Source organism: Mus musculus, chromosome 3 (assembly GCF_000001635.26).
Source record: "Mus musculus strain C57BL/6J chromosome 3, GRCm38.p6 C57BL/6J".
In the NCBI taxonomy this organism is placed as follows: Eukaryota; Metazoa; Chordata; class Mammalia; order Rodentia; family Muridae; genus Mus; species Mus musculus.
Window position 1 is genome coordinate 149,600,730 of NC_000069.6, and position 27,954 is coordinate 149,628,683.

A 27,954-nucleotide genomic window follows, 5' to 3' on the forward strand; every position below is an offset into this window, starting at 1 on the left:
TAATAAAATCCTGGATTACGGTTACCTTGCCTTGGGAAGCTATTCTTTTCATTCATTGTTCTTAAGGCTTGGAGAAGGAGGGTTTGCTCTATTCGTTATCTGCAGATTATAAATAGTATAGTAACAGCCACAATGTTTGTATGCTGTGTAGCAGCGTCCAGCATACTGAAAGTGCCCAACAAGTGCTAACTCTTCTGGAAAAAAACATCACGTGTGATATGCAAAAGTACTTTATTGTCTTCAAAATACAGTTGCAGACATCCTTTGTTACTTTTCAATTTAGTTACAGGAGGTAGCTATGGGTCTCATTTTAATAATGAGGAAATGGATTAGGATATTATTTCAAGGTGATGTTTTTGTTATAAAAGCTGGGGTGAAATCCCAGTTTTTATCATTTCTAGATTTAAGTGTTATTTTTTTTTTCTTTCCAGCACCACGCTTTTTAGTAGGCCCCACTGCCTCTCAGAGCTGTGCAGACATGCACAAATCCTTCAGGGAGTGTGAGAGAAGGAAGGCAGAAGAATAAAGTCAGATTTAAGGTGTGTGTGTGTGTGTGTGTGTGTGTGTGTGTGTACTCATTTCAAGCAAAGAGGAAGAGAATTAGTATTTCAGAACACTCACAGTGTTGTTTTGCTGGGTTCTGCCTTATTAGGGCAAAGGGGAGACAGTGATTAGGTCACGTTGACGAAGATTTATCTTCAGATGTTGTACCGAGAACCAGACAGCAGCTATCAGTGAGATGAGGCCAGATGGCAGAGAACTTTAAATGTCACTAAAGCATTTGAGCTTTCTTTTGGCACCGAGACACCACTGACAATTTGTAAGAAGAGGAGCGATAGGGAAAAACAAAATGTGCTTTTTTTCTTTTAGGAAAAAAATCTTATAGAATGGAAAGGAGGTGGAGGGGATACAGAGACAGAAATCCAGTCAAAGAATGTTAATAATCCAAAGGAGAGAAAAAAATACTTATAAATCTGTATTTGGCTAAATTCATTTGGCTACATTACATTAATTTCACCACAATAGTCTCCCTCTCTCCCTCTCTCCCTTCCTTCCTTCCTTCCTTCCTTCCTTCCTTCCTTCCTTCCTTCCTTCCTTCCTTCCTTCCTTCCTTTCTTCCTTTCTTTCTTTCTTCTTTTCTTTCCTTCTTTCTCTGTCTCTCTCTCTGTCTCTCCATCTCTGTCTCTCTCTCTCTTCACTCAAAGCCATGCTATGTTTGGGACTTTGGTTATTTCCAGCCACCTCAGATAGGGCACACACAGGCTAGAGAAACTCCTTCCGAGGATCCAGTCTGTGTGCTGCTCTAGGTTTCAGATGTTAACCTTCTCAATATGACAGATTGCACATGCCTTCTTGTAACTTATAAGGAAACACCAGTGCACATGTTATGTAATGCATAGCTTAGAAGATGACCTTTGCTCCCTGAGGAAGGAGCTTCAGCTAACATTTTCTGGATTTTGGAAACTGTCCTCATTTCTCTTCTCTGGCTACTGTAGCAACAACCCTAAGAATGCACCGAAGCAGCCGGCCAGTACTTCCTTTCCTGTGCTTAGAGACTGTGTGATGACTTGCGCAAAGGTGAAGATGTCTACTGGAAAGCAAAGCATAGGCAGTAAAAAGAAGCCATCAGCAGAGACTCCACCCACGCATTACCTCTGCACTCCTCACAGAAGGTAACACTGAATACCTTGTCAACAGCTTAAGGCAAACCCTAAGGCCTCCTATAGTTATGCCAAGCAGTATATTACCCTGCTATCCCTGCCAATCTCTTGGTAAGATTTTGTTTATCTGAGGTAAATAAGAGCTGAAATTTTCTGTGTGGATTTTGTATAATTCTTAAGAACAGCAACTATTTTCTTTCTTATCCAAGTTTACTTTAAAGACAAACGACTTGATTCAGTACATGGTAATGGATCCAGTACCATTTGGAGTTGAGTAGTTTCTCTTCTTTTTCCTTTCCTTTCCTTTCCTTTCCTTTCCTTTCCTTTCCTTTCCTTTCCTTTCCTTTCCTTTCCTGTCCTGTCCTGTCCTGTCCTGTCCTGTCCTGTCCTGTCCTTTCCTTTCCTTTCCTTTCCTTTCCTTTCCTTTCCTTTCCTTTCCTTTCCTTTCCTTTCCTTTCCTTTCCCTTCCTTCCCTTTCCCTTTTTCCCTTTCCTTTTCCCTTTCACTTTTTCCCTTTCCATTTTTCCCTTTACCTTTTCCTTCCCCTTTCCCTTTCCCTTTCCCCTTCCCCTTTTCTCTCTCTCTCTCTCTCTCTCTCTCTCTCTCTCTCTCTCTTTCTCTCTCTCTCTCTCTCTCTCTCTCTCTCTCTCTCTCTCTCTTTCTTTCTTCCTTTCTTTCTTTTTCAGTAAGCAATACTTCAAAAGTCTCAGAAATCACTTCATCCTGAGACTAAATTTATATGGTGGACAAAAAGAAAGATCTTGAAACAGCAACCATGCAGTCTCCAGTGGGCTATGGAATTTTCTAGCTTGTGTCCTGGTGGAGTGGTAAGTTTGTGTGCTTTGTAGGAGAATTTTAATTGTGAGAAAAAACCCAAACAAACAAAAAACAAGAAATAGATACTTTGTGTAGAAAGTAGAACAGGAGAAATCACTATTAATAGATGCCTGACTGACCGACAGAGGCTAGGATGTGATATGTGGAAAAGAAAAGAACAGGAAGCACGTTGGTGATGGCGGAGAACGTTTTCAGTGCCCCCCGTTTCTACAGCACTGGAAGTGTTCTGCTTATCCTACTGAAGGGTTGCGTGCCTTTCTTCCTATGACCAACACATGGCATTGAAGTTAAGAGATCTCAGGCAGCAGAAACTCATTGTCACATGCAATCAGATGATTCAGAACACAGAGAAATTACTTGGTGAGAATACTTCCACTTATTTTTGTGAGTTATCTTTAAATGAGGAGGACAAGGTACAGTGAAAGAACCTCTATACAGTCAATAATTCATGGCTCTTACAAAAATCTCCTTGCCCACAGTACTTTTGTGTGTTTCCAGTATGACCTCCCTGGAAGATCTACAGCTCCCCAGCTCAGAGGAATACCCCATCAAAGTTGCTCGAAAGAGATTCTATGGGCCAGGTTATACTTCTGTAGTCTCTAGCCATTTCGGGAGTTGGTGCAGTCAATGGAATTGTCCTTAGGATGACAGCCAAGGAGCTTGCCTAGGCCAAGATAAATGCATTAGGAGCAGAAGAGAAATGCAGCTCAGTGGGCAGTGAAAATCAAAGCTGGGAAATGGGCCCCTCTCAGCCTCGCTGCCTTGTGCTGTCCATTAAGCCCTATTTGCTGGTTCATGGTTGCTCACTTCATTTGCTCTCTAATCCCTTTTTTTGCCAGCTTGGCGTATCTCCAGGTTAGTGCAATCCTGTTAATTGCTGTTGCCTGCTACTGACTGACTGTCCCACGGCCTTATCACCTCATTACAGGGATTGGACATGAAATTCTACACGTGAAACGCAGTGTGAGGCTGGGTTTATTTAGGATTGGGACTTAAATCAGACATGATCTCACAGCTTCTTGGAAATGGAGATTTTTTTCCATGTCCTCATGCCTCCAAAGAAGCCGATTGACTGTACCCACCTGCTTGACTTTCATGCTGTGTATCTGCTGCTGCAGTGACTGTATTGCTGTGGGCCAGAAATGTGCAGGAGTCAAGTCTGCTATGGTGGAAAGAGGTCTTAGGAATGGGCTTCACATATTGCATCTAGCACATCTACCCTTAGTGTAGGATTGGTTTTATCACGTGAACACACCACTGCCTCTCTATTTGTTGTTCATGCATTATTATTATTTTTACTATTATTATTGTTTAAACTAATAGATGTGTAAAACAGATATATGATAAATTTAATTTTTTGTTCCCAGAGCTGGGGAGAGAGCTTAGCTACCAGCTAAGTTCTTTGTCTTTTAAACACAAGGAGCTGAGTTAAAAAATCTCAGAATCTATATAAAAAAATCTGGATGGGGCAGCAAGCTCTTGTAATCCCAGCTTGGCTTTGTGGAAAACGGTGGGAGGAGGAGAGACAGTATGAGTCACATCCCTGGGACAAGCTGAGTTATAACTTGGTGAGTTATAGACTAATGAGCGACCCTGCCTCAAATAGAAGAGTTGATGGTGCCTGAGGAATGGCATCTAAGATTGTCCTCTTTCCTTAATATGCAGACACACCCACCCACCCCCACAGACATAGACAGACACAGACAGACACATACACACACACACATACAGAAAGAGAGAGAGAGAGAGAGAGAGAGAGAGAGAGAGAGAGCTTTTTTTCCATCAAGTATTTTGGCGATGACTACTTAATCTTTTCTGATACAACAGCATTTACTAAGCAGCTACCAGAAGCCAATGCATTCTGTATACCACTGTAAATTCCATTATTTCAATATTCTCGGTACTGGAGATGTAAGTCAGAGGTTGGACTCTGTAATTCTGATTAGCAAGCCCCACAGACGTATCAGGACTCTGACTCCAAAGCTCTTAGCGTGGAAAAAAACACTTTTATTAAATGAGTCATAAAAATTGATTTCCCCTTTTGCACACTAAAGCATCTTTTGGTCAACTAAAGATAAATCACACAATACTGGGCTTCAAAAAAATGGCTCTGTGTGTGTGGAAAGAGTAAAAACCATTGGTACATTTCATCTCAACACTTAGATCATCTTTCCTTTATAATTTAAAGTAAAAAGCAGGCTTTTTTGGCTTTTAAAAGCAAGGTTTCTCTGTAGAACCATGGCTAGTCTAGTATCACTGTGTAGATCAGGCTGGCCCCAAACTCTCACAGATCCACCTGGCTCTGGCTCTGGCTCTGGCTCTGGCTCTGGCTCTGGCTCTGGCTCTGGCTCTGGCTCTGGCTCTGCCTCTGCCTCTGCCTCTGCCTCTGCCTCTGCCTCTGCCTCTGCCTCTGCCTCTGCCTCTGCCTCTGACTCTGCGTTCTGGGACTAAAGATGTGTGCCCCCTTACCTGGCAAAAAAATCTACTCTTTTAAGAATATTTTTGTTCCTCCATCCCACCCCTCCCCCCTTTTCTCTGGATTAAAAAAAATCAGGCCTTGCATTTGTTAGCCGAAGGCTCTACTACTGAACCAAACCCTAGTAGATACAGTTCTAAAAATTTTTATTTCATTTTATTTACTGTGTGTTTGTGTGTCGGTGGGTCTATGTTTGTGTATGCTCAAATGCTTGTGTTGTGGTCAGAGGACAACATGCAGAGGTAGTTCTCACGCTGCACACATAATCCCAGGTACTGAATTTGCTGACTCTCAAAGCACTCAGGGCCTCCAGCTTAGTAGCAGTGTCTTTAGGTACTGAGAAAAAAGTAGAAAGCCTACAGCTTTCTAGTCCCGTCCCCCCATGGTCTCACGATAATTTTTCTTTTAGAAACTGAGCATGGAATTTTAGAATTTTTGTACAACCTCCTCTCATTTTATTTTGTGAGGTAAGGTTGCTCCATGGAATCCCGGATGTCCTGAAACTTGTTCTGTAGACCAAGCTTGTTGCTAAAGGCCACACATGAAATAACTGCTAATTTGCAGCCATTTTCTTCATAGATCTTGAGTCTCTGTGGGCCCCCGTTTCTTTCCTCCTTGATATATCCATGCATTATAGGAAGGCTGTCGTTCTAACTGCTAAGCAGAGCTCAGGAACACACTCTTTACACCCAGCACTACCTCTTGTGACCTTGAGGGTTTGTCTTTTTGTTCAACAAATGTTTGATTGAACACTCACTGATGCTTGTGTCTCCTATGGGATTTATTGTAAATCTCCCCTTTTTTCCAGATGTGTATGTAATTTTTGAATTAGTGATTCATGATTTTCTACAGGGTCAGATGTATTCTACACCCCACATGACAAAGTTGGAGATCAGAAGGCAGTCCTTCTAAAGTGCTCAAATTTGCTGAATACCTCTTAGAATGGATATTATCTGAACAAAACCTAAAGGGGTTTCTAATGATAGATATACTACAATGCCATTCCCCCAGAAAGCTTGTCTTTTTCAGACTTTCAGGTTCAAAGTTTTATGCCCACAATAACATTTTATTCAGGCAGAATGCATATACAATATTTAAACTAGATCAGGCTTTGATAAAGGGAGGTGAGGCTAACTTTGTTGGCTGTACTATAACCCCGAAAATATAGCTCTCCCACTATATCCAGAGGAAGTTTGTATTTCTTTTTCTGAAAGTAAATGCAGATAATTGATGCCTCACATTTTTGAATACACGATTTCACATTGATTTAAGTAAATATAACTTAAGTGAGCAACTATCAAACTGTGGTTTTAACATCCAAGTATATTCATATTTAAATTTCAAAGAAAGATACGAAGGCACGGTTTAAGTCTTTTAAATGCTGTATTTACAAGCAAGATGCTTACAATTATAATCCTTATAAGCAAGATGGTCCTTAGAGGCATGTGTGAGAAATTAATTATGAAAAGCAGATAGGGAGAGAGAGAGAGACCCTCAGGGGAAACATTATCTGTGGGATATTTTAGATTTGTAACACGTTAAAATGAAAATAATGTTGGTGGGTTGATTCCAGAATAACTTTCAAAATTAATGGCTCCTTAAAAAAATGTAGCTAGAGAGATTTATTGAAGAATACTTATTGTTTTTTAAAATTCTGTTTTGTGTGATTTAGACCCAGAGAATATTAGAGAGACAGAAAGGAAGGGAACCCAACAAATGTGATATTATAAAACACTTGCTGTGGGGTTGCAGTAGATGGAAATCACTCTAAGAACTGGCTTTATTTTTTTCCAGTAAAGCCAAGAGTTTTAAGTGGTGTGTCTGTACGGCCCGATTGAGTATTTTACAGACCGAATTGTTTCATGTAACTTCGGTGTCAAGATCAGAATGAATAGTTTACCAAAGGAAATGACACCTAAGCTTAAGGGATGACAAGCTTTCTGCACATGGGAAGTTTGGAAAATACCAGCCCTCCTATAGTGCCAATCAAGAAAATCCTCAAACCACAAGAAAATGGAGGGGAAGGGGATGACAAATGAAGTTGTACTTTGAAAAGTTTCTTTCTCCTCCTTCCAACTTTAAGGTTAACAAAATGAAAGATTCTAAGCACACGACATCATAATTTTTATAAATGTGGTTATGAATACATTTACAGTTTTAATTACAATATACATAACACATAAACAGGTTGCCAAATAGATTCTTGAGTTCAGTAAATCCAAGAATTAAAATAAAGCTCTAAGCTGCTCATAATAATTAAGTTAGTTGAATTCAGATTTTTTTGCATAGCAGAATCAAGTAAGGCACCCTTAGATTTACTGAAATTAACGTTTCAACAATTATTCATTGTATTTACTAAACTCAAGACTGTCTATAAGAAAGGAGCCATTTATGTAATTCAGTGGGCACTAGCAAGTTGGGATTAATGAACTGTGGTATTTTGTGACATTTCATTAATAAGTTTTTCCCCACTCTGTGCTTACCTAGTTTTGTACACTTAGCAATTTCTGCCAAGTTATGATCAACTAGTGACTAATTTCTCCTATCATCCATTACTTAAGGAATGCAAATGCCTTCATGTCATAACCAGCAATGGCCTTTGGGTGTCTTTTCAAACAGTGTTTTTATGCCATACATTATTGGATGGAAAGCAGTACAAAAGTACTCTGGGTGAGATGTTCTGCACAGTAGTGAAGCAGTATTTGAATAAACACTGAAAACCAGGGTCATACACACACATACACGCACACAGACACACAGACATACAGACACACAGACACAAACACGTGAAAGCACGCAAACAAACAAACAAACAAAAATGGAATTAAGGGAAATTTCCCACCATACTGAAGACCACCATACCCAAGACCTTCCTTGAATGTTGTGGTGGGAAAAAAAAGATACTTTATTTTGTTAGCATAACTAATAGTCTGGATTGAAGTCTTTGCTGGTCACAGTTGGAAGAATGTGCACCAAGTTCTATTACAAATGGTCAAGAGATCCTTAGAATTTCATGAACTGTATCTGAGACTGTCTATAGATGCTGTGGTCTAGCGTGCTTCACATCTGCTGGCTGCCAGACTGACTCTGCTCTCTGTAACACTGCTTGGTCAAATCATTACAGTTGTATGGAAGAAACTTGTATGGAAGAAACACTTTCATTATTTTCTTCCTTTTAATTTTTTTATGAAAATAAATATGACAAGAGTTGAGAAAACGGTAATATATAAGAATAATCTGACACTTGTTATTTTAGGAGATTTTGATGAAATGTGAAAGCTTTGCCTCAATCCCACAGCAGAGCTCAGAGATAGTTAGGTGAAGAGAGTACACCTGCCCAGATACCTAGAGGTGGCTGTGATCTAACTGAGTACACCTGCCCAGACCCAACAGATGCCTGAGAACTGGACCAGGTGATGGAGCTGGACTCTGTTCTTGCTGCTACATTCTAGCTTCTATCTGACTATGACTCAGTCTCTGTGTTTGATGGACATGGCTTGTTTTAAATGTCTGTGAATGACACCTTGTCCTAGGTGGTCCTATCTGGATATAACTTTATTTCATTACAGATATGAGCAAAATTAAAGCTCAGAGCTTGGGATGGATAAAAATCACAAAAGCAACATTCTTAGATGAACCGTTTCCCCACGAGCAAGTTCCCAAGAATCTTTTGTGAAGTGGAATCTTTTGTAATTTGCAAGCTTTGAAAGCAAATTCCAGTTGAATGCCGGCGAATTACACAAATGAAGCAAGTGGTACTGTACAGACTGACTTTCTTGGAGGGCAATGCACAATTGTTAGGCTGTGGAAAATTATCTTTTCATTGTGATTCTAAAATTTTGGGTTTGGGGAATCTGTGAAATCATAGAAATCATTACAGGCATTTCCCAGACCTGGTATCTATAAAGTTAAAAACCATGAATTTGAATCTAGTCCTGTGCATTTTAACTCTTCTATATTACTGCTTGGCTGGAAGATTTAAAGCTACTCGAAACAGAACTCAGATTTTTCTATCCTTGTGACATTTTCCTTTTGCAGGAATATATGTTGATTAAAAATATAGTATTTGATTACTGTTTGGTTGACCGAATCATTCAATAAATTCTTAAAACTAAATATGCTTAAAACATCTCCAGATGTGCTGGAGAAAGTGGAAAAGGAAATAAGAAGACCAAGTAAAGCATGGATAGTAGAGTGAAATTTGGTCTATGAACAGAAACACGTGAATAAAGACTCATTTCAGCACTGTGGATAGTCAACACAAACACAAGCTTGGCAGGTTGAACTACATATCCAGAGCTTGGTGAGTTTTCTAGTAGTGCATGAACATACTTAAACCCAGAGATCCACCTAGTGACATCTCAGAAGGAGCTAGAGATAGATAGATGATAGAGATAGATAGATAGATAGATAGATAGATAGATAGATAGATAGAAGATACATACATACATACATACATACATACACACATACATAGGAAATATTCTCAGACTTACAGAGTTTATATTTTTTACAGGTGTGTCACAGCACAGAACAAAGCCATTCTCAGACATGCTGCAGACAGGCACTGCCCTGCGTTTACAACAAATGATTGAAGTTGCTTAGATTCTACTATTTCACCAGCAACTTCAATGGCTCTAGGGAAAATCAAGGACTACGTCTCGTCTCTATCTATATATACTACAGAATGTTTGATGGTGTGCAGATATCCTAGGTATATTTTTATCATTAAACTGATGGTTTTGGTATAGAATACTGATTATTGGAACTAAAGTAGCCTGATTGGCAGTTGCCAGAATAACTACACAGGAGCAGACTGGGATGATGGGGCTAGTAGTATTATAGTAGAAGGGTGCTGCTATTCCACTATTCTCATTTTGGTGTAAGAAAAAAGAAAAGTGGGCTGGTGAGATGGCTCAGTGGGTAAGAGCACCCGACTGCTCTTCCGAAGGTCAGGAGTTCAAATCCCAGCAACCACATGGTGGCTCACAACCATCCATAACGAGATCTGACTCCCTCTTCTGGAGTGTCTGAGGACAGCTATAGTGTACTTACATATAATAAATAAATAAATAAATAAATCTTTAAAAAAAAAAAAAAGAAAAAAGAAAAGTTACTGAACAATTCGTCAACTTTGGAACTAGTAAGCTAAAACAGGGCATATTCTCTCTCTCTCTCTCTCTCTCTCTCTCTCTCTCTCTCTCTCTCCCCCCCCTCTCTCTCCCTCTCTCTCTGCATGTGTGTGCATGTATGATCATGTATGTGGAGGCTAGATGTCTGGGTGTCAACCTAAGGTGTCCTAGAAGCAGTCTACCTATGCTTTTAAATCAGGGTATTTCTCTGACCTGGAACTGGATGATTCAGCCTAGCTGTTTGACAAAAGAGACACAGCAAGCTTTCTGTCTGTGCTGGGCTTATAGTAGTGTATTACCCAATATGGTTTTTCCATGGAGGTTTTGGGATTGATCTCAGGTCTTCCCCAGTGGGACTGTCTTTAATTTCCCCTTAGTTATGGTAAGATACCTTTCCAGGATACTTTGTCAAATGTGTAGGGACAGACGTTAAGACAGAGAAGCAGACATAGGTGAGAGCTTCATGAATTTAGAAATGGAAGGAGATAGAAATGTTGATTTGATTATGCAGAAACATCGGGGGCATACAGAGTTGGAAATAGGGATATGGATGCCGTCATCCAAAAATCCCAGAAACTGAAGCCTTCCAGTAGAGCAGAGATGGTAGGCAGTTATACAAATGGTGCCTGCAGATGTAGATGATCAAACACAGAAGCAAGGAAATGGAACAGCGAGTTGTTGAAATTCAAAAGAGTGGGGAATAAAATGCTATAAAACAAAGCAAAGAAAAGCCAAGGAAAGGAACATTTCAGAATAATATGGAAAGAGCCATTGAGAATGATGATGACAATGATGACAATGACAATGATAGTTATATGAAATATGGAAAAGAAAGGAGGACTGAGAGGGACAGCTGTGCTTTAATAGTTGTTAGGTGCACTGGAAAAGACTCAAGTACGATTGTGTGGGGTGAAGAACAAGACATAAATGTATTCTTCTGTAGACCAGTGGGAGACATCAGTGTATTCCTAAGCATGTAGCTCAGTGGTTGTGTGCATGCCCAGCTTGTTCAGGGCTAAGGGCTCTATCCTAGCACCATGGAACAGTGTTAGTGAACCAAATTGTGAAACATTATTCACTTGTTTGGGATTTGCGATATCATCATTACTTAGTATTGAGACAAAATTATTTATTTGTTTGTTTGTTTGTTTATTATGTATTTGTTTTATACCCCTATCACTGCTCCCCTCCCCATGACCCCTCCTACAATCCTTCTCACCCATTTCTCCCTCCCCAGATCCTCTGAATGGATGGGGACCCTCCTGCATATCCCCCCCCATCCTGGCAAATCAGATCTATGCCAGGCTAAGTACATCCTCTCAGTAGATGGAAAGATTTCCCATCACACAGTAGGCAGGATTGACATAGTGAAAATGGCTGTCTTACCAAAAGCGATCTTTACATTCAATGCAATCCCCATCATAATTCTAACACGATTTTTATAGACCTTGAACGAGTAATTCTCAACTTCATATCCAAAACAATCCTGAACAATAAATGAACTTCGAGCAGAATCACTATTCCTGACTTCAAGCTGTACTACAGAACAATATTGATAAAATCTGCATGGTATTGGTACAGAAACAGACATGTTGATCAATGAAATCGAATTGAAGACCCAGAAATAAACCTACACACCTATGGATATTTGATGTTTTTCTTTTTTAATAAAGACCTTAAAACCATACAATAGAAAAAGAAAGCATCTTAAACTAATGGTGCTAGTCTAATTGGATGTCTGCATATAGAAGAATACAAATAGATCCATATTTATTACCTGCACAAAATTCAAGTCCAAGTGACTCAAGGACCTCAACATAAAACTGGATACACTAAATCTCAGAAGAGAAAATGGGAAATACCCTTGAACACATTGATTCAGGAGACAATTTCCAGAACAGAACACCAATGACTCATGCTCTAAGATCAAGAATTGATAAATGGAACCTCATGAAACCACAAAGTTTCTGTAAGGCAAAGGGAACTGTCAATAGGACAAAACAGCAGCCTACAGATTGGGAAATGATCTTCACCAACCCTACATTTGACAGAGGGCTAATATCCAAAATTTATGAAGAACTCAATAAGTTAGATATGAAAAACACAAATAATTCAATTTGAAAAAATGGGACAAAGAACGAAATAGAGAATTCTCAACAGAGGAATTTCAAATGGCAGAGAAGCACTTAAAGAAATATTCAAAGTCATTAGTTATCAGGGAAATGCAAATCAAAACAACTCTGAGACAAAAACTTAAGAGTTGCCTAAGGACCTCATCGTTTGAGTATATCATCCCAATGGCACTGACAGGGACTGAGACCTCAAATAAAGCCATTGTGCAGGTTTAGAGCAGAAATCTATGATTCATAGTTAGCAGCTCTCTCTATACATCCCTACTGTGTTTCTTCTCAGTCTTTCCCTTTGGAGAAGAGAGGTGCAGGGACATTTCACTGGGTAGAGGGGTTGCAGGGAGCTTGTGTTTGAGTTCAGGCTTGTGACTAAAAGCTGTGGCCCTGAATTGTTTCCTTGCACTCTCTAAGTTTCAAGTGTCTGACCTGGAACAAGCACATGCTGCTCGTGCTGACTTCATAAGTTGTTCAGATGATCAAACAGATTATTTCAGGCACTGTATTTATCATTGTGTCTCACACCATTAAGTGCTTAATACATGGTAACTGCTATAATTATTATTTATTATTATTATAATCTGTACTTTAATTCCTATTGAGTATGAATAGGGACATGTCCTCTGGGGAAACCACCTACTTTTTGCATTTAATTCAGCTACAAACATAGATTACTATAGCCTAGCACATTTACACAGAACACACATGTGCAGATATATTCATGCACACCACACACATGTGTGCACACAGGCGGACTCACATACACATGTGTACACACAATCATTGAAACACACACAGTGTTTCACTAGTTGAAAAATAGGACTTTTGCAGCAAGATAGAAGCTGATTACATCACTTCCTGAGATACGTGGCAAAGGTCTAATACATCTGACATACAGCTTCCTCACTTATAATAAGAAAATAATACTTTTATTATGAGGTCATTATGCAAACTGGAAGTAGTAACTTTTATTTAAAGGGTTTAGTACTACCATTTTAAAAGTTAAACATATTTATATTTGTTCATTCTTAACATTGACTAGAAAAATAGACTGTATGATATCTGTTATTCTTGAATTCTCTGTGCCCTTCTGTCTTCTCTTTATTATTATTTTGTCTCAAGTGACTCTGATCCTCCTGTCTTTATTTTCTCTCCTGTGTAAAGCATCCCGGTAGATCTAAGTGTGAGGATGCACGACAGCCGGCCTGTCAGAGTGGAGCCAAACACAAGCAGGGCAGCACTGTTGTGGCATTTTCAACCTAGCGTTGGGAATGAGAGCAGCTCTGGGTGAGGGATGAGAATTCACATTAGTGGGGATGCTGCCACAGGACTCTCGTGGGGTCTGTGGAGTGGGATACATCACTACATTTCTCTTTCATTCTCTTAAATCCTAGACCAGATTTCAGTTTGTCCTTTGATAATCTCCCTTGCCTCATAGAGCAAGTTTTATACCCAGTGAGTCTATACTCAGTGAGCCTAGGTCACCCTGTACAGTTCTTCTTTCATCGTTTGGATACTTACTAGATTTTTCACTTTAAAATAAAATGGTTAATAATTTCTCTAGTGTATTTGAGATTTTTTTCAAAAGCATTTTTTTCAATCTAGTTTAATCTGTGTTTAATTTAATATATTAAATCTTAATTTAATATTTTATAATTTGAGCTAATATATTTAAGGTGTATTACATCTTAATTTTATATATTCAATCAAAGTTTAATAAAGTTTCCCTTTAACATCTTGATTAAAAGGACTACTGCACAGTACTTATGTCTTTCAATTAAACTCCAACCACTGCTGTCTCAGTGGGCTTCAGCATTCCATCAAGGACTTGGAGCCTGAAGTCCAAAAAGAAAAAAAAAAAAAGTGCCAGCAGAAATATCAAGAAATTTTGTTACCACAATCTTTTTCAATCTTTTTTGATTATAGTAATTGTTCTGTATTTGGTAGCATAAAACTAGCTGTTGTAAAAGGGAATTCTTTAAACTCTGGTGATTTATGTCAGTAGAAATTAGTTACAAAATCAAGCGACTAACTCTTCCTGATCCAAGTGTGGTTCTAGTGCTGAAGGTGACTCAGGTACCCAATATTCTGCCAAAATGAGCCACCATCTTCAACATCTATAGCAAAAGCATCCAGAGAGGTGACAGGATATTGGAGGGCACGTGGGTGGGGGCCAGTGAGCAGAACTAACAGTGGCATCGATTGGGTTTATTTATGTTCAGCAGGCTAGAACTCAGCTGTTGCAACAGAACTTTTACAACATGACTGAACTCACTAACAAGGGATAATAGGATCTCACAGTCTCACTGTGTGAAAGCCCAGACAGAAAACAATTTGTTCATATTTATAATGTCATCATTTCTATCTCAATGTATATAAACAATTTACTACATATATAACTTCCACAATTCTAGAATCTGTCATGAAACTTAAATTGAGGAAATAAAAACAGAAATGTCTTGCTAAGAAATGTCTACTGAGAAAGAAAGCCTACAGAGCACATGAGAAGTATACTAATTATTTTTCATGTTTCTTGGATCAAATAACTTACAAGAAGAAATTTAATGCAAGAAATGTTTAATTTGAATTTGGCTTCTATTGTGTAATGGTTTCCTCTTAGATTTAAACATTGTATCCTCCAGAAAACTCCTTAAACCAGAAGGTAAACAAATCAGACTAGCTCCAGGAAGTCCCTAAAACTGATTAGACTCAGTGGGCCCTTCCCTGCCAGAGTAAATACGAAAAGTCAAGAGTCTTTCTCAGATGAACTGAAGCTGAACTACCAAGAAGACTCACTAGCTAAACAACAAAGACTCAGTAGAAAAAGGATACTCTCCAACCTGTTAACTATGCTGTATACTCCTGATTCCCAACAGTGGTGAGCTGTCTCCTGTGCTGGGGTGGGTCTTGGGGATGGATCTTTGAGTCAATATTGCTTCTGTAACTAACTCCTCAACCCCTTTTCTTAAGTAACCTCAATTCAACTCACTGGGTCACCAAGTTGGACTCTCATGAACTATGTACTTAATTTTGTTGTGGGATTCCTATCTGAGGTGAGTAGATACAGATTTTGTGTGTCCCTGGAAGAAGTTTTATAGAACAACAGATTATAGTGGTTGAGGTGAAAGTCCATAAAGACAGGGACAGCATGATGTAAGGAGCGTGAGGTGGCTGTTCACAATACATCTCTAGTCAGAAAACAGAGAGTAAACAGAAGGTTGAACTGGACTATAATACCTTAAGACACACCCAAATTTCCAGTGACTTTCTCCAGTAGAGCTTCCCACACTAAAGTTTCCTTAACCTTCTGAAAACACTGAAGTAGCTAGGGCACCAATTGTGCAGACAACCTACACAGTAAATAAGCCCTAACCATAACTGAAATTGCTTTACATTTCTGTTTGACACAATAGTGACTCTGTTCCCAGTTATTAAGCTCAGCTTATCCTAGTTAACCAAAAGTCAGATAGTAACAGTCCCTAACAATTCACAAAAGGTTCTTTGTTGGAGTCTCACAGTCTTTCTCCACTTTCAAGAACTCCAATAATACAGGTGCAGACTGGGCTGTTGATCATTTCACAAACTCTAGTCCCACCAGCAATGGAAAACTCCACAAAAGAAAGAAAATAGAAAGAAGGGAGAGAGAGCTAGAGGTAGAGAAATCTGACAGAGCCACAGTGTGTGGTTTGAAAAGAGCATTGAAACTTTGCAAACAAATAACACACACACACACACACACACACACACACACACACACACACCAAAACAAACAATAAAAAACACAAAAAAACAAATTTTAACGACTTAATGGCCATTTATTTATTTATTTATTTGATAGTTTCTTTATATACATTTCAAATGCTATTCCGAAAGTTCCCTATACCCTCCCCCCCCCGCCCTGCTCCCCTACCCACCCACTCCCACTTCTTGGCCCTGGTGTTCCCCTGTACTGAGGCATATAAAGTTTGCAAGACCAAGGGGCCTCTCTTCCCAATGATGGCTGACTAGGCCATCTTCTGCTACATATGCAGCTAGAGACATGAGCTCTGGGGGTACTGGTTAGTTCATATTGTTGTTCCACCTATAGGGTTGCAGACCCCTTTATCTCCTTGGGTACTTTCTTTAGCTCCTCCATTGGGGGCCCTGTGTTCCATCCAATAGCTGACTGTGAGCATCCACTTCTGTGTTTGCCAGTACCCAGCATAGCCTAACAAAAGACAGCTTTATCAGGGTCCTTTCAGCAAAATCTTGCTGGCGTATGCAATGATGTCTGGGTTTGGAGTCTGATTATGGGATGGATGCCTGGGTATGACAGTCTCTAGATGGTGCATCCTTTTGTCTCAGCTCCAAACTTTGTCTCTGTAAATCCTTCCATGGGTCTTTTGTTCCCAATTCTAAGAAGGGGGAAGTGTCCACACTTTGGTCTTTGTTCTTCTTGAGTTTCATGTGTTTTGAAAATTGTATCTTGGGTATTCTAAGTTTCTGGGCTAATGTTCACTTATAAGTGAATACATATCATGTGAGTTCTTTTGTGATTGGGTTACCTCACTCAGGATGATACCCTCCAGGTCCATCCATTTGCCTAGGAATTTCATAAGTTCATTGTTTTTAATAGCTGAGTAGTAGTACTCCATTGTGTAAATGTACCACATTTTCTGTATCCTTAATGGCCACTTATTAAACTAATAAAGAAATCCCTTTCTACTATTAGCTTAGGGGAAGAAACTTAAACCATGATGAGATATCACTTCACCTTTTAGAATGACTGGAACTCAAAAGTCAGATGCTACCAAGTGCTGGAAGAGAACACAGCACATTGCTCACCTGGTGCTGGTAGATTTGAAATGGCTTGACTGTTTCATATAAATATTTGGCCATTTCTTGTTCCATACACACAAGCCACATGATCCAGCTATTCTAGTCTATGCATAGTCACAGCACGCCATTGTAACAGCCGAACCTGGAAGCAACTTAGATGTCTATCAGCAGGTTCCAGCAGCTGTGGTGCAGCGTGGAATAGAATTAATCGTCTTGAAGAGTAAAAATGACTAAATATTGATCAATGGTACAATGCAAAAGGATCTCAGAATAATCATACCAAGTGAAAGAAACCAAACTAAAAAGTAGTGCATGCTGTATAATTCTATTTATGCAAAGTATTAGAAACTATAAGCTAATTCAGATGGAAAGAAAATGGTATTATTTTCCCTCTGACATCAGGAGAGGAAGGTTTGAGGGAGAGATAGCAGAGTTTTCCCAAATACTTTTGGAACAGTTGGAGGTATTTTTAATATTTTAAGTGTGGTAACATTTTATATAGAGAAAAACTCATACCCTTATGTATGAATGTATAATGTTATCAAACCCAATAAAACCATTTTGTAAACCACACACAAACACATACACATGCACACACACACACACACACACACACACTGAAAGTCTATTAAAGAGCAAAGGAATCAAAACACAGGCATATGACAAATGCTTTGTGATTTTGAGTCAAATATGTTTGAATGCTTCGTAAGCATTCAGGCAGTAGGTCAGACCGTCCTCTGCCTGGAAGTTAGCAAAGAATGAACACTATGCATCAATGTAGATTTTCTGGATTTGTGGTCTGCGTGCTAGACAGGTAAGTTTTGTTAGGCTTCTCGCAAGTGCACATCGATGTTTGTTGAGCCTATACAGCAATGTGGTGCAAGATCCTTATGGTAGCTTAACTATAAAAGGAAACCTATATTCAAATAGTATTCAGTGTCTTTGCAGAAGACTGTAATTGTCTAAAGAGTAAAACATTTAAAGCTTAAAGCAAACTCTCCTCTAGAAAACACAGAAATAAAAAAATAAGTAAGACTTTTGAAGAAATACCTAGGTGTCAGTTGATAGGGGGATGGCAAGGAAGCCTCTTGAGGTGTTTACCATAATTAGTCATCGTGGAAATCCCAGTCAAAATCACAGAAGGATCCTTACACATGCTAAACCTTGAGAAGATGAATGGTATTAGCTGCTGGAGAGAAAATGCCAAAATGGATCTCTGTGTTCTTTAAGAAAAGGCTAAGAGATGGCACTTTGGAAAAATAATTTTTAAAGGAATCTAAATATGTATGACTTAGTAATTTCACTGTAAGCTTTTGCCCATGAATAATGAAAACTCTCTTTATGCAGACATATACAAACACATGTCGCAGATTTATTTGTAATATAAAGAATAGAACGTATATTTGTAACAGAGCAGTGGGTAGCCAATTGTGACACAGCCAAGAGAAGCCTATTCACTAGTGCACAGAAATCAACTCTTGATGCACACTCCAATATGGGTGTGTCTCAGAGTAGTTATTCTAGATGAAAGGGACAGAACACACCAGGCAGTTCACACTTTCAATTTCTTTTGTGTAAAACTCTAGAAAATAAAATCCTATAGCGACATAAATCTGCAATCACTTCACAAAGATCGTTAAAGGGTGGGGCCAGAGACAGGGATTTCAAAATGATACCTCTCACATAGCCATTGAAGGAAACAGTGTGGAGGTTCTGCAGAGAGCTAAGAGCTAAACTACCACAAGCAATTTTGGTCCTATAAATAGGTATATGTGCAAAGGAATTGAAGTTAGTATGCTGAAGAGACATCTACTCTCATGTTTACTGCAAATAGTTTGCAGTGGTCAATGTATCCAATGATGCAAGCCTCTATCATAGCAGGAGATCATGCTACGATAAGACAGAAACAGGAAAAGTCAGCACTCCAAATCCTCACTCACGTGTTGGAGCTGCAACATGTATCTCATACAAGAAAACGGAATAGTAGCATTTAGAGGCTAAGGAAAGTAGATAGGAGAGATGGACTTGTAAAAAGAGTAAGCAGCCATCACTGACAGGAGACAGAGTCAGCTAAAGTGTGGTGTGCCAGAGGAGCCATCATCTACAATCATTTACTGTGTATTTCCAAATATCAACAAAGGAAGACGCCCAAAGATCCTGTGCATGGGAGGGAAAGCAGGTTGACATGGACACGTGATTCATCTCGATAGTTATCATTACTCACGGAAATGTACACTGATTTATCCAACTATACTTCAGGAGTATAAACAAATGCCAAATATCAACTTTATATAAAAGAAAGTGGGTCAGCACTAGGACCCACTTGAGTTTGATGTGTGGATCGATTCTCTCAGTGCTGATGCTTTGGTGATGTTGTATAAGTTGGTCACCTGGAATAGTGTGCTGCAGTCATGTGTAATGCACACATACATAATTATATGTAAAAGGCTCAACATTCTGTTCAACAAAGGCAGGGCAAAAAAGGGTTCATCTAGATCCTAAGTAGCAGCGAACACATGTTTGTAACCTGAAGAGTACATGGATGTCTGCTGAGCAGAGGATGAGTGTAGCTGAGAGGATTAACGTGTGTGTGTGTGTGTGTGTGTGTGTGTGTGTGTGTGTGTGTGAGAAATCCAAGGAATTAACATGATGTCTGGGAAGGGGAAAAGGGAATTCCCTCCAGCCCTGAAGTCAAAGGCATGACTCAGAAATTTTCCTTCAATCTGCTTCATCTTCCAAGTTAACCATCTTTTTTTTTTTTTTTTTTTTTTTTTTTGTATAGCCCTGACTGTCCTGGAACTCACTTTGTAGACCAAGCTGGCCTTGAACTCAGAAATCCGCCTGCCTCTGCCTCCCAAGTGCTGGGATCAAAGGCATGCGCCACCACGCCCAGCCTCAAGTTAATCATTATTAATGGCTTTTGATTACCTACTGCAGAAATACTTCCAAGAGAAGTAGAAGTCCAAAGATGCCAGACAACTCAGTAGTCACAAAGGAAAATTTGGAAGCTCTTTCTACCAGCATTGGGATGCACGGTAAAGAAGCTCTCTCACCAAGTTATGAGGATGCCCGTGCCAGTAATATTAGAATACTAGTACCAACCTGCATTTTGTAAGCAATGAGAGCCCAGTTCAAACAGGGTTCACTGATTTCCTTCTGTTGGATAGGCTTTAGATTCACTCATCTCTGGCTGGTTGAGCTCTCAGGCTGAGATACTACACTGCAGTGAGTTGACTGAGACTCAGTGTAGAAATGTAGAGAACGCCTCAGGGAGGCAGACTGTTGTGGGTTACAAGCATAGTTCCTGCTCTCTTCTTTAGGAATTGTAGAGAATCCATGTCCTAGGACAATCACTCTGTTCCCACTCCATACTCATTAAGGTAACATGACTGTGTCTGTTGGATGAATAGTGGGTACATGTTACCTAGCAGTTTTCTCTGAGATCCAAATATCGCATCCTGCAAGGAGGAAGATGATATCAACTTGAAAGATTTTCATGAAGTCTCTGAAGCTGACAAGATTCACTAGGCCCCTCCCCACCCCAGAATCAGCAATAAGATGGTTGGTAGTCATTCTCAGACAAGCAAAGCTACAAAGGAGACTCAGACCAGCTGTCTGGAAGAAACAGAAACAAGCAGAGCTATGTGAAAGAGGTTTAGACCAACTGAAGTATCTGGAAAGGACTCTCACTCTCCAACCTGTTGAGCTGCCTGCAGGCTTTGCAGCATTCTTCACATTACCAGCTGTTGTGAGCTATTACTTATGCTAAGGTGGGCTTCGGCGATGCAGCTGTCCTTGAGTCATTTCTGCTCCTGTATGTAACGCCTCATCCATATTCCTGTAAGGTACTCAGTAAACCTCATGGGTTCATCACTGTTGGACTTTGGTGGCATCCATACTTGGTCTGTGTTTGAGCTCCTTATCTGGACCAGGTGGGCTTGTATGTCGCATCTCACTAGGAAAAGTCTTGTCATACAACAGTGTGTCATTTTAGGGCAAGAGTTTTATAATTGAGTTTTACAATTTTTCTTTGTAGGAAGTAGGGGTTTCTCATTCAATCTGACTCTCCATTGAATATATGGAACCATCCATTTCTCATATCCCCGCAGTGGCCTTATTATATGAGACAGAATAGCTTTCTTGCTCAAATCTCTAAACTTATAGAGTTGGTGTGGACCCTGAATAATCCTAACCTATTCTGGTTCATTTCTTCTTCCCCAAAAGAACCTGCACTTGATAGTTACCAATAATAATGTTCTTCTTTTGAGGTCACTTGCTGCCAAACACAGACTTAATTAGAAATAATGGCTGATAGAGACATATTGACCCAGGGCACTCCATCAGTATCCAGAATGTTCTAATGGATTAATTACTATAAGAAATGGAAAACTATTTCTTTAACACAGGGAAAGGTCAAAAATTACCCAGTTTCCCAGATTGTATGAAATTTTACTTCTTCAGCTGCATATTGCCATTCTTTCTAGCTCTAAGATTTGTCTGAGGAATATGTAGGCCAACTGTGATGTGGAATGTTGTGAGTTAAAAATACAGAATTTACATGGGGTGCATGGACCGACATGCAGAAAATTACCTGAGGCAGAATTCAAACTCAAGGTAGCTGTTCCTAGAGAAGGTGGAATGAATGCCTGAATCTCAGGACATGAAGCTAAGAATAGCATAGCTGTTTTGTGACTCCAATAGACTATGATTGATAAGAGTAAACAAATGTTGAGAACATAAAACATTATTTTAAACATTAGACAATCCAAATGTCATAGTAAATTCTAGACACAAAACCTCTATAGAAGTTTGAAAGAGAATAGGCCCCCATAGGCTTATACTTTAAATAATTAATTAGACTCTCAACTGTTGGAACTGTTTCTGAAGGATTAGGAGATATGGCTGTATTGAAGGAGATGTGTCGCTGGAAATGGGCTTTGAAGTTTCAAAACACTTGCACCATTTCAGTGGGTTCTCCTCCTTGAGGATAAAGTTGTGAGCTCTCAGCCATTCCTGCTGCCAGCCTTTGCTCTGCCATTGTGATTCAAACCTCTACAAAAGGCCAGCTGAACCCTTGGTCACTGAGTTTGATCACAGTGATAGAAAAACAATGAACTGATTCTGAGTTTTGTGTTTCTCTTGTGGTCTATTGAGGCATGATTTTATAAAGAATATATATTTTTCTTTTTTGTTTTGTTTTATTAAGAATATTTCTAATAATTTGATAGAATCAAGTTTAGTCAGAGAGAGCATCAGCTGGGCACATGGCAACCTTCTCCTACTTAAGGCTCATGTTAGTCTAAACAACAGTCTCATCGCCGCTGTGAGCATATGTCTCTAAAAAGCATTGTAAATAACAATGATAATATTTTTGAATAAAAAGAGTAAATGTCACCCAAAGCCTCCTACAAATGGGGAAAGAGTTTCCCTTATCCACTAGGCACAGAGGATTTTTTATTTTATATTAGCACTTTTACACGTTGGCCCTAGCATGATCTCTATCAAAATTGTTGGCTATATAGTCAGACAAAAATTAAATTAAAGGGGACATATGTATCACTGCATTTGGATCGTATTTTAATACTGAAGTCCTTGACTGAATCAAATTTACTAAGTATTTTACAAGAGAAAGATCAATGCCTGGCAACTGAAAGTATATTCCAGAAAGCAGGTGAGGCATTGGGATAGGGGCAGAAGGAAGGAGATGACTGTGAAAGCCCCTCGCTGTCCTAACCTCTGCAATTGCCAGCATCCAACAGCTTGATGGAAAAAAAAATCAGACAAGGTTTAGCTTTCCTGATTGATTGGATGTTCACAGTAATGAAGTTGGTTTTCTCATTAGTTATATGTTAAGATGCTAAAATGCCCACTTCAAAAGGTAACAAACATTCAAAGTTTCTGCCTATGGTCTAAAATTACTGTATCACAGATGTACTCTTGAATATTTAGCATCTTCTTGGGAGTAGTGTATACCTACCAGAAATACTGTCACCCATCTGCACGACAGGTTTGCTCCCTTAAAGTTCAGTGGCTATGTGTTTTCACCAGAACTAGGAGAATCCAGAACGTTTCTCTGCCAAGGACATCAGTGAAAGAGCTCCCGACATTTGTAGAAAGAGGAGGAAAAGTGACCTGAGAAAAAATAGACTCAAGGAAGTAAGGAAACCACACACCATGACGCCATGAAAGGCCAAGGAGAAAAGCAAAGACCTGAGCATAAATCATATATGACATCATTTCCTGTCAGAACTGGATCTAGGCAGCAATCTGTCTTGATGTTCTAGCACCCCACTTTCACTTCCTTTCCTGCCGTCATTGCCAGCCAGCTTCACATGTTAGATTCACAATGTGTTCTACACTCCACAAGCAAAGCAGGCAGCTGGAAGTGTATATTTGGGTTATGGTATACCTGCATAGACAACCTCCTGAGGAAAGAACTCCCTGCTAATAACAGAATATTGTGTACCTCATAATAGTCTGACGTACAGTAATTGAGTTGACCTGTGGGCAATTATCACTTCTCATTTCTGATTTGCTTTTCTTTGCTCATGATGTCCACATCAAAGTGACTTCCTTCCCAAGCTTACATAACATCAAAGTGGTTTCTTGGCCATTTGTGCCTGATGTTGACTCCAGGTGGCTGAGCTTCTCTGCAAACATTACCTTACTACTTCATCTTTTCCTTAATAAGCTCTCAGCCCAAACCTTCAGAGAGGTCATTCTCTAAATTATTCTCCTCCCAGCCATTCTTTATCTTTCAACTTTCTGTGTCATAATGACTTCTATACTTAATTTCTGTTTCTTTTCCCAGTTCTTAATTCAGTTTCCAGCTGTAAAACTAAACTTGTGTAACAGAGAGACCTGGACTCTCTTCCACTATTACCCAGCTCATAGCAAATTGTCTCTCACACTGCAGATCTACAGCACATGTTCTCAAATTAATCAAACATCTTTTGTTCAAGTTGTGCTCAGGGAAAACTACTAAAATCTAGATCAGCATAAAATGAAGTTGCAAAATTAATGAAACAGCAGACCAAGGAAATAGAACATTTCATGGGGGAAAAGTAATTGTCTTTCTTGTTTCAGCTTGGTTACATGTGAGGTTTTCTGTTTTCCTCATTTGAGAATAAAAGAATTAAGTATATATGAAATAAAGCAAATTGACAGTTTTTTGTAAAAAATTGCTACTCTGGTGTCCCATGACAAGCAAATAAAAAATGGATGTTCTCACCCCAAGCACAATCCTAACTCACTAACTGTAACTCCAGTGTGCAAAAACAATTCAAACTGTGTTTTTATAAGGTGAAATTGTTAGCCTAATCAGATATACCACTTACTCATTTAAACACATGTTATGGTATGTGGTACGATCTGGGAACTCAACGTTTGGGTATCAGTGAGGCCACAGTGGGAATCTCATTTATTTTTACCCATACCACAACCACTCTACTTGGCCATCGGCTCAGCCACTGAATTTTAGCCAACTATGTACAAAAGACAGTTCATTTTTCACATAGCAGGGACCATGCCAAGAAAGAAAGATAAGTCAGTAGTGATTCATCTCAAGGATACAGACATTCAAAACAATTATTGTCATAAATTCAGAGTTCATTGTGAGTTTGTATAGATGGACTTTAAAAAAACATAATATATAGGTAGAAATGTTTTAAAATGCTTACCTCCATATTTAAAGCCACCTTTAAAAATTAAAATTATTAAATGGAGCTGAGCCTGGTGGGGTATGCTTGCAATGGTAAGGATCAGGAGGTTGAGGCAAGAGGAACATTTGTTTGTGCCAGCATGTGCTGCATGGCATGATTCAACCCTTTCACTGAAATTCTGGGGGGTAGTCACAAAATTGGTAATTCTTTGTGAGTTACTTTGAGGGAATTTTCCTCCACAGAACACATATTTTGTAATATAAACATGGAGATGTGCTTACAATACTCCAGTGGGTCATTTTTGTTCAAGCCAAGGTGAGGCAATCATGTGAAATCAGTCCTTGCCTATGACCAAAGAGAAGAGCCTAGAACACAGTTTTGACAAGGGTTTAGAATTTTCAACAAAAGTATTCAACACTGAGGGAATTTACCTTCCTCGTCACTGAAGTTTCTTTCTATTTAGCCTATAGCTAAGGGCTCTGCAGTGTAATGTTCTTTTGGGCTTCATTTCTCCACATCTCTCCTCAGGAGTGAAGATTCTTAGGTCTAAATTATTTTGCCTATTTAGCACCCACAGGTCTCCTGCTAGTCTTGATCTCACTGAGTTGGTTTCTTGGGACTGGGCACTCTTTCCCCTACTATGGCAATGTAGTCCAAATGTAGTACTGAGGGCATTATACTAATGTAAGAGGATGAGTCTCTTTGACTGATCCAGAGAGCTACAAATGGGAGGAGAAGATGAATCAAAGGGGTCTGAGTCACTGGGCTGTGTAGGCTATCTCTGTTCTATTCTGTTTCTGAGAGGAACCAAATATCCAAGTCTTAATGAAGATTTATTTGTCAAGATGGAGAGAGTTGGAAAAATAATCTGTAGTAGTTTTTTTTTTTTATTGTGTCATATAAATACAACACTCAGACTTAAAATATGTGAGCCTGCCTTTGGATGCTTGCCATGGGCCTTGCTGATGTTGGAGGAAAGTTTATAAGGATATATCCATAGGCAGAAATAGTCATTAGGTACTGGACTTAAACACACCAGCCATGGTTTACTTGAGCTTCCTCAGATGGACTTCTGTCTCCTGTGGTGCCTCAGTAAATGTAACTGAGCAGCCCCAGGATTCTGTGTTGTGCACATGAAATTCCACATCATGAGCTGAACAAGATCTGCTTGTGCCACAAGTCAAAGGGATGTTGGTGATAGGTAACATTTGTTGTGCCTGGCATAGTGGCACATGCCTCCAATCTTAGTTCTCATTGGGAGGCAGAGGCAGGAGGATTTTTCTGTGATTGGGATAACCTTGGTCCACATAGGCAACCAGGGCTGGAGAGAAAAACTCTGCCAAAAAGAAACCGAAAAGGGGCAAGAATTAATGCTTCACCCCATTAAAACTGAATTTGCCCAGGTGACTTCTTGATATCAGCGAGATGTGAATCGAAGTGACACAAATGTTTTCTTCTGTGAGCCTTGAGATTCATTATGTGGCTCTATAATCATTTTCCCTTTCAATATCTCATTGCCTAGGACTTGAATAGATGCTATTCTTCCAGCATATCTGGAATAAAGACTGACATTGAACAAAAGGGCTCCTGACCTTCAGTGAGTATGAAGCCAGAGTATAAAAATGATATTTTGTTGTTATAAATCCCTGTTAGTTGGGTGTTACCCGTGATCAGAGCACAACTTAGCTCATCAGCGAGAAAGGCTAAGTACAAGACAAACACACTGCATGGGCTTTTTGACTAGAGATTATTAACGATCAAGAATGGAAGATGTGTGCACTTACCTTAGAAACCCTTGACCTGATGATACCAGTACTGTTTTCAAGATCCAGAAATGAAGGGAGGGCAAAGTTAAGCTGTGGAAACCTTAACTATGTCAGAAATCCAACTGACTCAGGTAACAACCAGGAGTGATGATGACCCTGAATTGGTAAGAAATTCACCGGCAGCAAGAAAAAAAAATATCAGATACAAGTTAGCTTAAAATTTTCAAAGAAATAAAATGTGACACTTTCTTAAGCACAAGGTCAAGATGTAAATTCTAATTGATTATACAGATAATGTGCTGGTAGTTTTATGCCAACTTGACACACGTTAAAGTCATCTGGAAGAAGGGAACCTCAATTGAGAAAATAATTTTATAAGATTGTGCTATAGGCAAGCCTGAGGGACATTTTCTTAATGAGGCCAGGCCCATTCTGGTGGTCGTGGTGATATAAGAATGCAGGCTGAGCAAGCTGTGAGGAGCAAGCTAATAAGCAGCATCCCTCCATGGCTTCTGCATCCAGGTTCGTGCCCTGTTTGAGCTCCTGTCCTGACTTCCATCAATGATGAACAGCAATGTGGAAGTGAAAGCTGAGCAAGTCTGTTTCTCCATAACTTGATTTTTGGTCATGGTGTTTCATCACTGAGATAGCAAGCCTAACTAAGGCAGAGGGCAATAGCTATTGATTCTGAGTTCACAAAGTCACAAGGACCTAATGAAAGACTTTGTGACATATTCTTGGTCTGAGTGAAGCATAGGTTGAAGTAGGTCATGAGGGTCCCCTTGCCCAAAATCTCATGGCTTTGTGTGCAAGCAAACATGATGCCTTAGATCTATCCTTTGTGTCAATTTCCTAACCCACAAATTCATGAGCACAACCAGTGTGAGGTTTGGAAGCTGGGATACGATGCCCCCTCCATCCCATTTACAGGAGGCTTCATGTAAGACTACAAAATAGAGGCAGACACAGAACGCAAACATGTTGGCTTAATCATGTCTTATTTCATCATAATACACATTCACGGGGTTGGGAACACAAAGACAATTACTTTGTCACTCATATCTTATAACTGAAAACGTGTCTAAACACCTGCCCAGACGTGAGCTGTTTGTGTGGTGAGATGAAGGCAGGAAAGCCAGAGCATACTCCCAAAAATAATGTCATCTCAGAAGAGGGGAAGCTTCTGTTTTGGGGTACACTGACAAAGACACCACAGTGTCTATTGAATTAGCAGAAATAGGAGATTTTCACCTTGAATTACAGACAAACACACTAGAAAGCTATGGTCAGCTCTCTAACAAATTTGTTGACCTTGGAAATTTTGCAGGTTAAAGGCTAGGTAACAAGTGACAATAGGAGTGGGATCATTGTTTTGATTTATTTAATCTATTAATTTATTTCAATTTTCCTGCTTACAAAGAATTAGATTTATTTTACTTTTTCATATGTGTATACATGTTGCTATGACTCAGATGCC

General features: G+C 39.4%; 1 long non-coding RNA gene across 1 annotated transcript in view; it reads right to left on the reverse strand.

Annotated features, from left to right (window-relative positions):
- The window catches only part of Gm31121, a 97,513-nt gene that overhangs the window by 37,848 nt on the left and 31,711 nt on the right, over window positions 1-27,954 (reverse strand). Inside the window, exon 2 of the long non-coding RNA XR_376248.1 lies at window positions 26,496-26,633. This is a non-coding gene — a long non-coding RNA (predicted gene, 31121). The remainder of the gene's footprint in view (window positions 1-26,495; window positions 26,634-27,954) is intronic.